Below are 13461 nucleotides of genomic sequence, written 5' to 3' on the forward strand. Positions count from 1 at the left end.
CTTGCGCCCAAACCTCCATCCTCACCGTGGGGGGGGGGGGCCCAAACAGGCCTTTCAAGTGAAGCAACTCTTCACTTGTGTATCCGCAGGACTGATTTACTGCATCTGGTGCTCCCTTTATGGCCTTCTCTACATCGGAGAGACTGGGCGCAGATTGGGAGATCGCTTCATTTTGTTCCCTCCGGACCCGTGACAGGGACCTCCCAATGCCCAACCATTTCAGTTCTGTGTCACGCTCCCACACTCACATGTCTGTCCATGGCCTCATGCACATCCCACCAAGACCACCCACAAAGTGGAAGAGCAATCCCTGATTCTTCCCTCTGGGCACCCTCCAGAGAGATGGCAGTCACACAGTTGCTGCTCACCTGTTCCTCCCCCCACCCTCCTCCCTCCCTCCCCCTCCCATTCACCCAGCCATCCCTCCTCCCCTTGATCTCTGCTGTTCCCTCCCTCCCTTCTCCACCTCTTACCTCCCCTTACTCTTTTGTTCAGACGCCTGCCGACATTTTCCCGAAACGTCGGTTCTACCTTTGCTATCTGAATAAAATACACTGTTTGACCGACCGACTTTCTCCAGCTTTGTGTGATTTCACTTTCACCACAGAGCCTGCAGACTTTCCTGTTTTACTTGAGAACCACTTGGCCCAGATCCTTGGTACCAAAGGGACAGATCCAGCACAGGGCGAACGGCGTGGCAGGGAATGCCTCCCTCCCGACCCCATCCAGCCGCAGCCGGCGAGGTGCGATCAATGAGCCGCGGAGCGTGCGGGGGGATGATGGATGGGCGGCGGCCGGGCGGGGCAGAGACGGCGCGGCTGCCCATCAGTGGGCTGGTGCTGGTGAGGAGCCGCTCAGTCGGGCCGGAGAGTGAGGGAGCGGGAGAGGGAGCTGGAGAGAACCGCGGCATCTCGGATCGTGCGCCCCAGGGGAAGGTAGTGTTGCAATCTTTGGACTGTTGTATCGATGGGAGCGGGCGGGAAACAATGTATCGATGGGAGCGGGCGGGAAACAATGTATCGAGTCCTTACGACAGAAAGCAACATTGGGATGACATGGTGACTGTTTGATGCCACGTTGTGACAAGGTGACCTTGTCCAGGTTACTCTGGACCCACCGTGGACCCAGGCGGCGGGAAAGCAAGGCGGTGATGGCCCTGCTCTCTCCCTTCCCATTGCCGGGGGAAACACTGCGTATCCCAGGTAACCGGGAGGGAGATGCACCGTGGTGGCCGGAGCTTCCGTGTTCTGGAGCGGGCGGAGGCGCTTCCCGAGAGGGCGGCCCCCACGCCCGCTGCAGCGCTGAGCGGCACAGGCTCGGCGGTGGGCAACACCGGCCGGCCCGGCCCCGGGGGCTGCTCACACGTTCCCCTGACTGAAGGAGGGATAAGCTGACGTGTGTGTGTTGGGGGCAGTGGGAGAGGGGGTGTGTGTGTTGGGGGCAGTGGGAGAGGGGGTGTGTGTGTTGGGGGCAGTGGGAGAGGGGGTGTGTGTGTTGGGGGCAGTGGGAGAGGGGGTGTGTGTGTTGGGGGCAGTGGGAGAGGGGGTGTGTGTGTTGGGGGCAGTGGGAGAGGGGGTGTGTGTGTTGGGGGCAGTGGGAGAGGGGGTGTGTGTGTTGGGGGCAGTGGGAGAGGGTGTGTGTGTTGGGGCCAGTGGGAGAGGGGGCGTGTGTGCTGGGGGCAGTGGGAGAGGGGGCGTGTGTGTTGGGGGCAGTGGGAGAGAGGGTGTGTGTGTGTTGGGGGCAGTGGGAGAGAGGGTGTGTGTGTGTTGGGGGCAGTGGGAGAGGGGGTGTGTGTTGGGGGCAGTGGGAGAGGGAGTGTGTGTGTTGGGGGCAGTGGGAGAGGGGGGGTGTGTGTTGGGGGCAGTGGGAGAGGGGGTGTGTGTGTTGGGGGCAGTGGGAGAGGGGGTGTGTGTGTTGGGGGCTGTGGGAGAGGGGGTGTGTGTGTTGGGGGCTGTGGGAGAGGGGGTGTGTGTGTTGGGGGCAGTGGGAGAGGGGGTGTGTGTGTTGGGGGCAGTGGGAGAGGGGGGGTGTGTGTTGGGGGCTGTGGGAGAGGGGGTGTGTGTTTTGGGGGCTGTGGGAGAGGGGGTGTGTGTTTTGGGGGCTGTGGGAGAGGGGGTGTGTGTGTTGGGGACTGTGGGAGAGGGGGTGTGTGTGTTGGGGGCAGTGGGAGAGGGGGTGTGTGTTGGGGGCAGTGGGAGAGGGGGTGTGTGTTTTGGGGGCTGTGGGAGAGGGGGTGTGTGTGTTGGGGACTGTGGGAGAGGGGGTGTGTGTGTTGGGGGCAGTGGGAGAGGGGATGTGTGTGTTGGGGGCAGTGGGAGAGGGGGCGTGTGTGTTGGGGGAAGTGGGAGAGGGGGCGTGTGTGTTGGGGGCAGTGGGAGGGGTGTGTGTGTGTGTTGGGGCAGTGGGAGATTGGGTGTGTGTGTTGGGGCAGTGGGAGAGGGGGTGTGTGTGCTGGGGCAGTGGGAGAGGGGATGTGTGTGCTGGGGCAGTGGGAGAGGAGGTGTGTGTTGGGGCAGTGGGAGAGTGGGTGTGTGTGTGTTGGGGGCAGTGGGAGAGGGGGTGTGTGTGTTGGGGGCAGTGGGAGAGGGGGTGTGTGTGTTGGGGGCTGTGGGAGAGGGGTTGTGTGTTTTGGGGGCTGTGGGAGAGGGGGTGTGTGTGTTGGGGGGAGTGGGAGAGGGGGTGTGTGTGTTGGAGGCAGTGGGAGAGGTGGTGTGTGTGTTGGGGCAGTGGGAGAGGGGGTGTTTGTGTTGGGGCAGTGGGAGAGGAGATGTGTGTGCTGGGGGCAGTGGGAGAGGAGGTGTGTGTGTTGGGGGCAGTGGGGGAGGAGGTGTGTGTGCTGGGGGCAGTGGGAGAGGAGGTGTGTGTGTGTTGGAGGCAGTGGGAGAGGAGGTGTGTGCTGGGGACAGTGGGAGAGGAGGAGTGTGTGTGTTGGGGGCAGTGGGAGAGGAGGTGTGTGTGTTGGGGGCAGTGGGAGGGGTGTGTGTTGGGTGCAGTGGGAAAGGGTGTGTGTGTCGGGGGATGTGTGTCGGAGGGGGGCATTTATGGGGGGTGTGTGTGTCAGAGGGAGGGGAGTGTCAGAGTATCAGAGTGGGGGCGGTGTGTGTCTGAGTGAATGTAGGTTGAGGCTGTATGTCAGAGGGGTTGTGTGACTGGGGGGGCATTTGTTGGGGGTTTGTCCGCGGGTATCAGAGTGGGGGGGGCCATGTGTCAGGGCAGTGGGTGAGTCGGGGGTGTGTGCGTGTCAGAGGAGGTGAGTGTGTGTGTGTGCGCGCGCGAGGTTCTGGGTGGGGGTGTTTAAAACAGAGATTGATTGGTTCTTGATTTGCCAGGGCATCAAACATTATGGGGAGAAGGCCGGGCAATGGGGCTGTGTGGGCAAATGGATCAGCTCATGATTAAATGGTGGGGCAGACTTGATGGGCTGAATAGGCTCTTTCTGATACCTACTGCTGCAAAACTACACATTTCATGACACGTGCCTCATGACAATAAACCTGATTCTGACTCGAGAAGAATCTTGAGCACTTGGATCTTAAAGGCAGAGAAGGTTGGTAAGTGGGATATGTTTTGATGAATAGTCGCTGGCTAGCATTGACATGATGGGCCAAAGGTCTCACAAATTGAGTGAAACATGAAAATCTGTAGACACTGAGGTTGTAGTTAAGAGCACACAGCAATGCAGCAACCATTGGAGATAACGATATATTACTGACATTTCAGGCTGGAGCCCTCCTTCAAGGTGTAAGTATAAAAAAAGCAGGCAGGCATCTTAATTCAAGGCCAGAGGGAAGAATGGGGAAGGGGGGAGTTCAGACCAACAGACAAAAGGGTTAATTGGATATGATAAGGGGAAAGATGAGAATTGATTTTGGCTCTGTGAAAAGGGAGTCGAGAGATTAGGGGGGTGGGGAGAGAGGGATGAGAGAGAAGGGGCAGGGAGGGGGGAGAGGGAGGCAGGAGGGAGATGGGTAAGAGGGAGGGTGGGGTGCTGTTCTTCCAGTTCTCGGAAGGTCTCAGTCTGCCCCTGAGGTTCAGAAGGGAAAGAAGGATAAGGATAGGATTCTTGTAGTTGGGGATTCATTAGTCAGAGGGACAGATAGAAGGTTTGTGGGACGAGATCGGGGATCCAGGTTGGTCTGTTGCCTCCCTGGTGCCAGGGTCAGGGATATCTCTGATCGAGTTCATAACATTCTGCAAGGGGAAGGAGAACAGCCAGAAGTCGTGGTCCATGTGGGGACCAATGACTTAGTTAGAAGTGGGGATGAGGTCCTGAAACATGATTATGTGGAATTAGGTAGGAAGTTAAAAAACTGGACCTCCAAGGTAGTAATCTCTGGATTTCTGCCCGTGCCACGAGCAAGTGAGGGTAGAAATAAGAGGATGTGGAGGATGAATGCATGGCTAAAGAGATGGTGCAGGGGGCAAGGGATAAGATTTCTGGATCATTGGGATCTCTTCTGGGGAAGGTCGGACCTGTACAAGAGGGACGGACTCCACTTGAACTGGAGGGGGACCAATGTGCTGGCAAGCAGATTTGCTAGAGCTGTGGAGGAAGGTTTAAACTAGTTTGGCAGGGGGGTGGGGATCAGAGTGTGAGAGCAGTGTCAAGGGATCATGGCCACCTAGATAGGAATAAAAAAGATAACAAAGGTAGGATGGAGATTAGGGTAAAAGGTAGAAAAGAGAATATATGTGAGGGTCATTCTCTGAGATGCATATATTTTAATGCAAGAAGCATAGTGAACAAGGTAGACAAGCTTAGAGCATGGACAGATACTTGGGGTCACGATATTGTAGCAATTAGTGAGACCTGGCTACAGGAGGGGCAGGACTGGCAACTTAATATTCCAGGATACATTTGTTTTAGATGTGATAGATCAGGGAGTAAAAAAGGGGGAGGAGTTGCTCTACTTGTTAAGGAGGACATTACTGCCGTGAGGTGGCAGGATGGTATGGAGGGATCGACCAGTGAGGCTGTTTGGGTGGAATTGAGGGGTGAAGGAGGCATGAGGGTGCTAATAGGGGTGTATTACAGACCGCCAAATGGGCCAAGAAAATTAGAGGAACAAATTTGTAGGGAGATAACGTATATGTGTGAGAATTATAAGGTAGTGATCATGGGAGATTTTAACTTCCCTCACAAGATTGTTTTCTGTATCAGTTAGTAGAAGAACCGACTTAGGAAGGTGTAATACTGGATCTCCTGTTAGGGAATGAGCTAGGTCAGGTATGGGACATTAATGTTGGGGAACAACTTGGGTCTAGTGATCATAACTCTGTTAGTTTTCGGTTAGTTTTAGGGAAGAGCAAAGATGGGCCTCAAGTTGAGGTTCTGGATTGGAGAAAAGCATATTTCGAAGGAATAAGAAGGGATTTGGGGAGTATTGAGTGGGACAGGATATTTTCAGGTAAGGATGTAAATGAAAAATGGAGGATATTCAAAAAAGAAATTTTGCGGGTACAGAGTAGATATGTCCCAGTGAGGATCAAAGGAAAGGCTGGAAGTCATCGGGAGGCTTGGTTTTCGAAGAATATTGGAAATTTGGTTAGGAGAAAAAGGGAGGTGTACAAGAGGTATAAAGAATAGGGAGCTGAGAGTTTGAAGGAGGACTACAAGGAGTGTAGAAGGAATCTTAAGAAATAAATTAGAAAGGCCAAAAAAAAGGCACAAAGAGGCTTTGGCAGACAGAGTAAAAATATATCCAAAGGGTTTCTATAGGTACATTAAAAGTAAAAGATTAGTGAGGGATAAAATTGGACCCCTTGTAGATAGCGAGGGTAGGCTGAGTGAGAAGTCAGAGGAAATGGGGCAAATTTTGAATGATTTTTTTGCCTCGGTATTCACTAGGGAAAAAAAATATTGAACCAGTTGAAGTAAAGAAAAATAGTGGGGAGCTCATGAAGCATATAAGGATAACCGAGGAGGTAGTGATGGCTGTGTTGAAAAAGATAAAGGTGGATAAATCTCCCGGACCGGACAAAATATTCCCGAGGACACTCAGGGAGGCTTGTGGACAGATAGTGGAGCCATTAACAGAGATATTTAGGATGTCACTGGCCACGGGGGTAGTGCCAAAGGATTGGAGGGTGGCGCATGTGGTTCTGCTGTTTAAGAAAGGGTCCAAATGTAAACCTGGGAATTATAGGCCCGTGAGTCTGACGTCTGTGGTGGGAAAGTTGATGGAAAGTTTTCTGAGGGATGGTATTTACAAATATTTGGAGGTACAGGGATTGCGAGGGAGTAATCAGCATGGTTTTGTCAGGGGTAGATCATGCTTGACAAACCTGATAGAGTTTTTCGAGGGGGTTACAAAAAAGGTTGATGAAGGGAAAGCTGTGGATGTTGTCTATTTAGACTTTAGTAAAGCTTTTGACAAAGTTCCCCACAAGAGGTTAGGAAAAAAGGTGGAGACATTAGATATAAATAAGGAGGTAGTGAAATGGATTCAGCAATGGTTGGATGGGAGGTGTCAGAGAGTAGTGGTGAAAAATTGTTTGTCCAATTGGAGGCCGGTGACTAGTGGAGTTCCTCAGGGATCGGTCCTGGGTCCACTATTATTTGTTATATATATTAACGATCTGGAAGTAGGGGTGGAGAATTGGATAAGCAAGTTTACAGATGACACAAAGATTGGTGGTGTTGTGGACAGTGAGGTAGATTACCGTAGATTAAAAGGTGATTTAGGAAGGCTGGAGGTGTGGGCTGAGAAATGACTGATGAAATTTAATACAGATAAATGTGAGGTGTTACATTTTGGAAAGGCAAATCTAAATAGGTCATATGCATTAAATGGTAGACAATTGAGGAGTGCAGAGCAACAAAGGGATTTAGGAGTGATGGTAAATAGTACCCTCAAGGCTGATACTCAGGTAGATGGTGTGGTGAAGAAGGCATTTGGAATGTTGGCCTTCATAAATCGGAGTATTGAATTCAAGAGTAGGGAGATTATGATGAAATTGTACAAGGCATTGGTGAGGCCAAATTTGGAGTACTGTGTACAGTTTTGGTCACCAAATTATAGGAAAGATATAAAGAAAATAGAGAGAGTGCAGAGAAGGTTCACAAGAATGTTGACAGGATTTCAGGGTCTGAGTTACAGGGAAAGGTTGTGCAGACTGGGGCTTTTTTCTCTGGAGCGCAGAAGATTGAGAGGGGACTTGATAGAGGTGTTAAAGATTTTAAAAAGGACAGACAGAGTAAATGTGGATAGGCTTTTTCAATTAAGAGTGGGGGAGATTCAAACTAGAGGGCATAGTTTAAGATTGAAGGGTGAAAATTATAAGGGGAACATGAGGGGATATTTCTTTACGCAGAGGGTGGTGGGGATGTGGAATGAGCTTCCGACAGACGTGGTCGAGGCGGGATCATTGGTTACATTTAAGGAAAGACTGGATCGTTACATGGATAGTAGGGGACTAGAGGGGTATGGACCGGGTGCTGGTCAATGGGACTAGGAGGGTGGGGATTTGCTACGGCATGGACTAGTAGGGCCGAACTGGCCTGTTCTGTGCTGTAAGTGGTTATATGGTTATATGATTTGATCCAACTAATTTCCTTTTGAAGTAAATTTTGATATTGATTCCAATTCCAATGCTAGTTGAGCCTCTGTAAAGTTTGATCCATTATCAGAACGTAATTCCTTTACTTGATCACGTCTGGTGATAAAACGTCAAAGAACATTAATAAAAGAGTTTATGAAGCGATGATCCTACTTCAATGTCAATCGCTCTCGTAGTCGAACAAATAAAAATAGCTCCGTATCTTTTTTCGACACTTTTTCCTCATTTTACTTGCAAAAGACCAAAATAATCAACTCCCACCTGTGTAAATGGGGGTTCATCAGGTGAAATGCTGTCCTGTGGCAAATCCGCCATTTGTTGTTACCCAGGTTTAGCATTTGAAACCTTTCAATATCATTAATTCTGTTAGTCACAAAGGTATGAAACCTTGTGGTTTTGTTATTAATGTACTATCAGTCCAAAACATAGAATCTGCTAACTCAATCTGTAATTCCCTTCTAAACACAGTGTCCATTTTGCTCGCCATAGTAGTGACAGTCAATTCCATTCGAGGTGTGGTGACTGGCTTTAATGGAGCCACTCTGGCTTTTCCCATTACAAATCCACAATGTTCTTGCTCTTGGTTATTTTGTGGTACTAAATAACTGACAGTCCCAAAAACACCACCGCTTCCATCAGCAAAGTGCTTTAACTGAGCAAATGTGGCAATTCCAAAGTCTGTTGGTTTAAAACATCTGTTGATTTCAAAACTTTCTAACTTTTCAAGATTCTCAATCCAATTCATCCAATCTTGTGCGGTGGAATCTGGAATAGCTGCATCCCATCCAAATGTTATTCTGCACAATTCCTGCAGAATTTCTTGGCTATTAATACAACTGGTGCCAATATTCCCAAAGGATCATTACGATTGAAAGAATACCTCTTCTTGTCAATGGCTGTTCTTTCAGGATTTTGAATTTGAAAACATCAGATTGAACCCACCAAGGCCCCCCCTAGAATTCTTTCAGCAGGTAGAACATCACAATCCAGGTCCAGATGTTTGATTTCCTTTGCTCTTTCTGCCTCAGGAATAACAGCCGACACATCTCGACTGTTGCTAATCCATTTCGTAAGGAAGAAACCTCCTTTATTACAGATTGCCTTTAAGCCATGATAAAGATCTATTGCTTTTTCTGACACCACTGAAGTCAGACAATCATCAATATAGAAATTATTTCTGAAGATGCTCATATCTTGAGAACAAAATTGCACTTCATTATATTCAGCACATTTCCTGAGAGCAAAATTTGCCCAACTCGGTGAGGAAGTTGCTCCAAATAAATGAACTGTCATTCTGGATTCAATCATGTCTTTACTGGAATCTCCATTAAGCCACCCTAATAATCGTAGAAAATCACGATTTTCTGATGGTACTTTCACTTCAATATCTGCTGCAATCACAATAGGGCTCTTTACAAAATCTTATCAGAACATCTATTAAAGTACTGGTGAAGTCTGGACCTTGTCAAAGTTGAGAATTCAATGAAACTCCTTGAAATGATGCTCCACTATCAAATACTACACGTAGTTTCTTCTTTTGTGGATGTATAACTTCAAGATGAGGTCAATACCATTTATTATCATCTTTAAGATCCAAGATATCATCTGATACTTTTTCCACATAACCCTTGGCTATCATGTCCAACATAACATTGGTGTATTCCAAATGAAAGGAAGAATTTCTTTTGAAATTTCTCTTTAAATCCATCTTATGCTGTTCTGCTATTATTTTATAATCTGGCATACAAATTTCTCTTTCCTTCAAAAGTAATGGTGTACGGACAAGAGAAACTTGTCCGTGAACTACTCTTTGCAGACGATGCCGCTTTAGTTGCCCATTCAGAGCCAGCTCTTCAGCGCTTGACGTCCTGCTTTGCGGAAACTGCCAAAATGTTTGGCCTGGAAGTCAGCCTGAAGAAAACTGAGGTCCTCCATCAGCCAGCTCCCCACCATGATTACCAGCCCCCCCACATCTCCATCGGGCACACAAAACTCAAAACGGTCAACCAGTTTACCTATCTCGGCTGCACCATTTCATCAGATGCAAGGATCGACAATGAGATAGACAACAGACTCGCCAAGGCAAATAGCGCCTTTGGAAGACTACACAAAAGAGTCTGGAAAAACAACCAACTGAAAAACCTCACAAAGATAAGCGTATACAGAGCCGTTGTCATACCCACACTCCTGTTCGGCTCCGAATCATGGGTCCTCTACCGGCACCACCTACGGCTCCTAGAACGCTTCCACCAGCGTTGTCTCCGCTCCATCCTCAACATCCATTGGTGCGCTTACATCCCTAACGTCGAAGTACTCGAGATGGCAGAGGTCGACAGCATCGAGTCCACGCTGCTGAAGATCCAGCTGCGCTGGATGGGTCACGTCTCCAGAATGGAGGACCATCGCCTTCCCAAGATCGTGTTATATGGCGAGCTCTCCACTGGCCACCGTGACAGAGGTGCACCAAAGAAAAGGTACAAGGACTGCCTAAAGAAATCTCTTGGTGCCTGCCACATTGACCACCGCCAGTGGGCTGATAACGCCTCAAACCGTGCATCTTGGCGCCTCACAGTTTGGCGGGCAGCAACCTCCTTTGAAGAAGACCGCAGAGCCTACCTCACTGACAAAAGGCAAAGGAGGAAAAACCCAACACCCAACCCCAACCAACCAATTTTCCCCTGCAACCGCTGCAATCGTGTCTGCCTGTCCCGCATCGGACTTGTCAGCCACAAACGAGCCTGCAGCTGACGTGGACTTTTTACCCCCTCCATAAATCTTCGTCCGCGAAGCCAAGCCAAAGAGAAGAATGGTGTACAGTAATGACCATTAACATGTCTAACAGAATTTGAATCTAAATCCAGAAACTGTTTCACCTTCTTAGATGGTCCTTGAATATCTTTGCGACAGTTCAGAGAAATCAATTTTAAACTGTTGTTCCCTTAGATCATTAAGTTTGACAACTGAAATTCTGTTGACATTTGCATTCGACAACTCCTGATCATTATTAATTTTTCATCCAAGCAACATTCTCATGGTATCGAGTCCGTCATTTTGACATCTTTTTACTTCTAAAGGTTTGAGAGCATTTGGTGCATCTAACATCTAAATCTTACCTAAATTCTTAGGTAAGCCAACATCATTTAGATGATCCTACTGTTACATATCATCCTGATAGGGAATATTCTCCTTATTCACAGGCAATAAACTTCTGAGTATATACACTTAGAAAATCGCAAAATTCATTGCTATTCTATCCAACAATCTGTAAACCTGAAACTATATTAGTTTCAATGTTCATTGTCTTCAACAAGATTTGTGATCTTTTACCATGAAGATTAAGTTTATTCATCAATTCAAGAGTACAAAATGACAGCACTTCCTGGATCAAGAAATGTGCAAGTCTTCAGTATGAAGCTTCCTTCTTTTTTAGCTTTAACCTGTACAGAAACTATTGAGCGGGTTTTGTCTCTGGCCCCAGTAAGACTGTCTGAATCATGACTGAAGCATCCTCTCTGACTGTGTCTTTAGTCTTGGATTCAGATTGTTTGACTTCTGTCAGAAATAAAACTTCTCACACATGAGTCTCTTTAAAACTGATGACACGACAAGCTTTATTTACAAGTCTGCAGAGTTGGACTCAACTGGTTTCTCACCAGTTAAGCCCCGATACATACAGTGCATTGATTTTTATACCTTTATTATTTGCCCTTCCCCTTCTTATTAATACTGTCTTAATTGGTTAGTATTACAAAAACATTCTAAGTATAACTGCATTATTAATTATCACGTTCGTTACGTACGCTGTGAACTCTACATTCACTGAATTCTGTTTCTCACACTTCTTATCAATCCTTTGTCTCCTGCATGTCTCTCACTATGACCATGAAAAGATAGGTTTAAAAAAACATATTCAGCAGCTCCTTCTGTCCTTGACTGCTAGTAAACTCTCTGTCCGTTCTGGCTTCCCTGTTTATGATTAATCATCACATTTTAACTTAAGTCTTTTTAACCTAAATTCTCTATATCACAATCCACCCCTTTCTCTCTTTAAAATGTGTTGAATATATGTATAGATATGAATGGGGATTCTAAGCTAGGGAAGAGAAATGTTTTATGATACATTAATCTCACGCTGAAATAAAAGTCTTACAGGGTCTCCCATCCCCCCTGGTTGCATAGCTTGTTCGACCATGGAAATCACCAGGCTGCGTAGACAGGGAATAATACAGGGCAAAATAAGTAGGAGGAATAAAATACCTCCGATGACCCACAAGAAGGTACGCCACCAGGTTCCTCCAAACCATTTGTCCATCCAATTAAATTTTGGGAAAGGATGCCAAGTTTGAACCGGTACATGGGACAATGTACGAATATTATCAGCGATTTTACGAACGGCTTTTCCATTATCATCAATCTGTAAGCAGCAGTTAGTCAAATTAAGTTTGCCACATACACCTCCTTCCGTGGCTAGGAGATAGTCTAGGGCTAGACGGTTCTGATATATAGCAGAGCGCATTTGACCTTGCTGGGATGCAAGTAATTGCAGGGCTATAGCTGTTTGATTTGTAACAATTTCAAGCACTGCTTGTAAGCGAATTATGCGATTTAACATATATATAGGAGTACGATAACCCCAAGATCCATCTTGAGCCCATGTAGCGGGACCATAATATTGAATTATGCGCTCTGGAGGCCAATCATCTCTCCATTCTCCCAAATGTACCGTGGTAGAGCGGGGTTCACGATGTAATGTATCAAAGACCTTCACGCCTAATTTATGACCGTGATCGTGGGGTAGAAGGAAAAATTCTGGGCGGATTATTCCTAGGAAACAAGGTCCACTCCACTGTGAGGGAAGACGAGTATAAGCTTTATTACCACATACCCAGAATAATCCATTTGGGGATACTCCATATCCCCTTTCCCAAACTCTTTTAAGAACAGGATTTGATTGGTATGGTCCAGTGATGGTGGAAGTGGTACAATTCCAAAACTGAATACTGCTATTAGACAGGGGTAGGCAATTAGTTTGAAAAACAGTAGATAAGAACCAAGTCTGAGGTTTAGGAAACCTTACATTATCATCTTACATTTCACACCTGATAAAGACATAGGCAAACTAAGAAAAATCAAAGAACATAACAATAACATTGTGAATTAAGTCTTCTTGCGAAATCGTAAGGTAAGAGGTTTTTCTCCAGGAATACAAGTCCAATCTGAGTTCGTATCAGGGTCCTGTGGCGCCTCTACAGGTCCCTTAAATCTGGATGCGTGTGTCCACCCCTTCTTTCTTGTTCGTGCTGCAGCTTCTGTAGTTAAGAGAACTTGGTATGGACCTTCCCACTGGGGCCGGAGTTTTTCAGTCTTCCAGGTCTTGATAAGAATCCAGTCTCCTGGTTCCACTTTGTGTAAAGAAAAGTCTAGAGGCGGTGTTTGTGCCAATAGTCCTCTCTTTCGTAAATCTGTAAGAGAGCGTGACAGTGCCTGTAAATAGTTCCTAACAAATATATCCCCTTCCCCCAAGGTGGGACACCCCTCAACTGTACTCCAGAAGGGAAGCCCAAACATCATTTCATAAGGGGACAGCCCTACATCTTTTCGTGGGGCAGTACGAATTCTCAATAAGGCTAGGGGCAGACATTTTATCCAAGGCATTTTAGTTTCCACCATTAACTTTGTCAATTGGATTTTTAGTGTTCCATTCATACGCTCGACCTTCCCTGAGCTTTGTGGATGCCAAGGGGTATGTAATTTCCAAGAGACCTGTAATGCATCACAAATCAATTGCTGGATTTTTGAAGAAAAATGTGGACCCCTGTCTGAGTCTATAGAATCCATTATACCATATCTGGGGATTATCTGCTCTAGGAGGAGGCGAGCTACTGTAGAGGCTGTAGTATT

At 47.3% G+C, this 13461-nt stretch overlaps 1 protein-coding gene across 1 annotated transcript in view; it reads left to right on the top strand.

Annotated features, from left to right (window-relative positions):
* Positions 1-807: 807 nt before the first annotated feature.
* ttll7 (tubulin tyrosine ligase-like family, member 7) overlaps positions 808-13461 on the top strand; it is a 272031-nt gene continuing 259377 nt past the window's right edge. Inside the window, exon 1 of the mRNA XM_069939351.1 lies at positions 808-935. The gene's annotated coding sequence lies outside the window, so the exon portion shown is untranslated. The remainder of the gene's footprint in view (positions 936-13461) is intronic.

Source organism: Narcine bancroftii, chromosome 5, assembly GCF_036971445.1.
Source record: "Narcine bancroftii isolate sNarBan1 chromosome 5, sNarBan1.hap1, whole genome shotgun sequence".
Classification (NCBI taxonomy): domain Eukaryota; kingdom Metazoa; phylum Chordata; class Chondrichthyes; order Torpediniformes; family Narcinidae; genus Narcine; species Narcine bancroftii.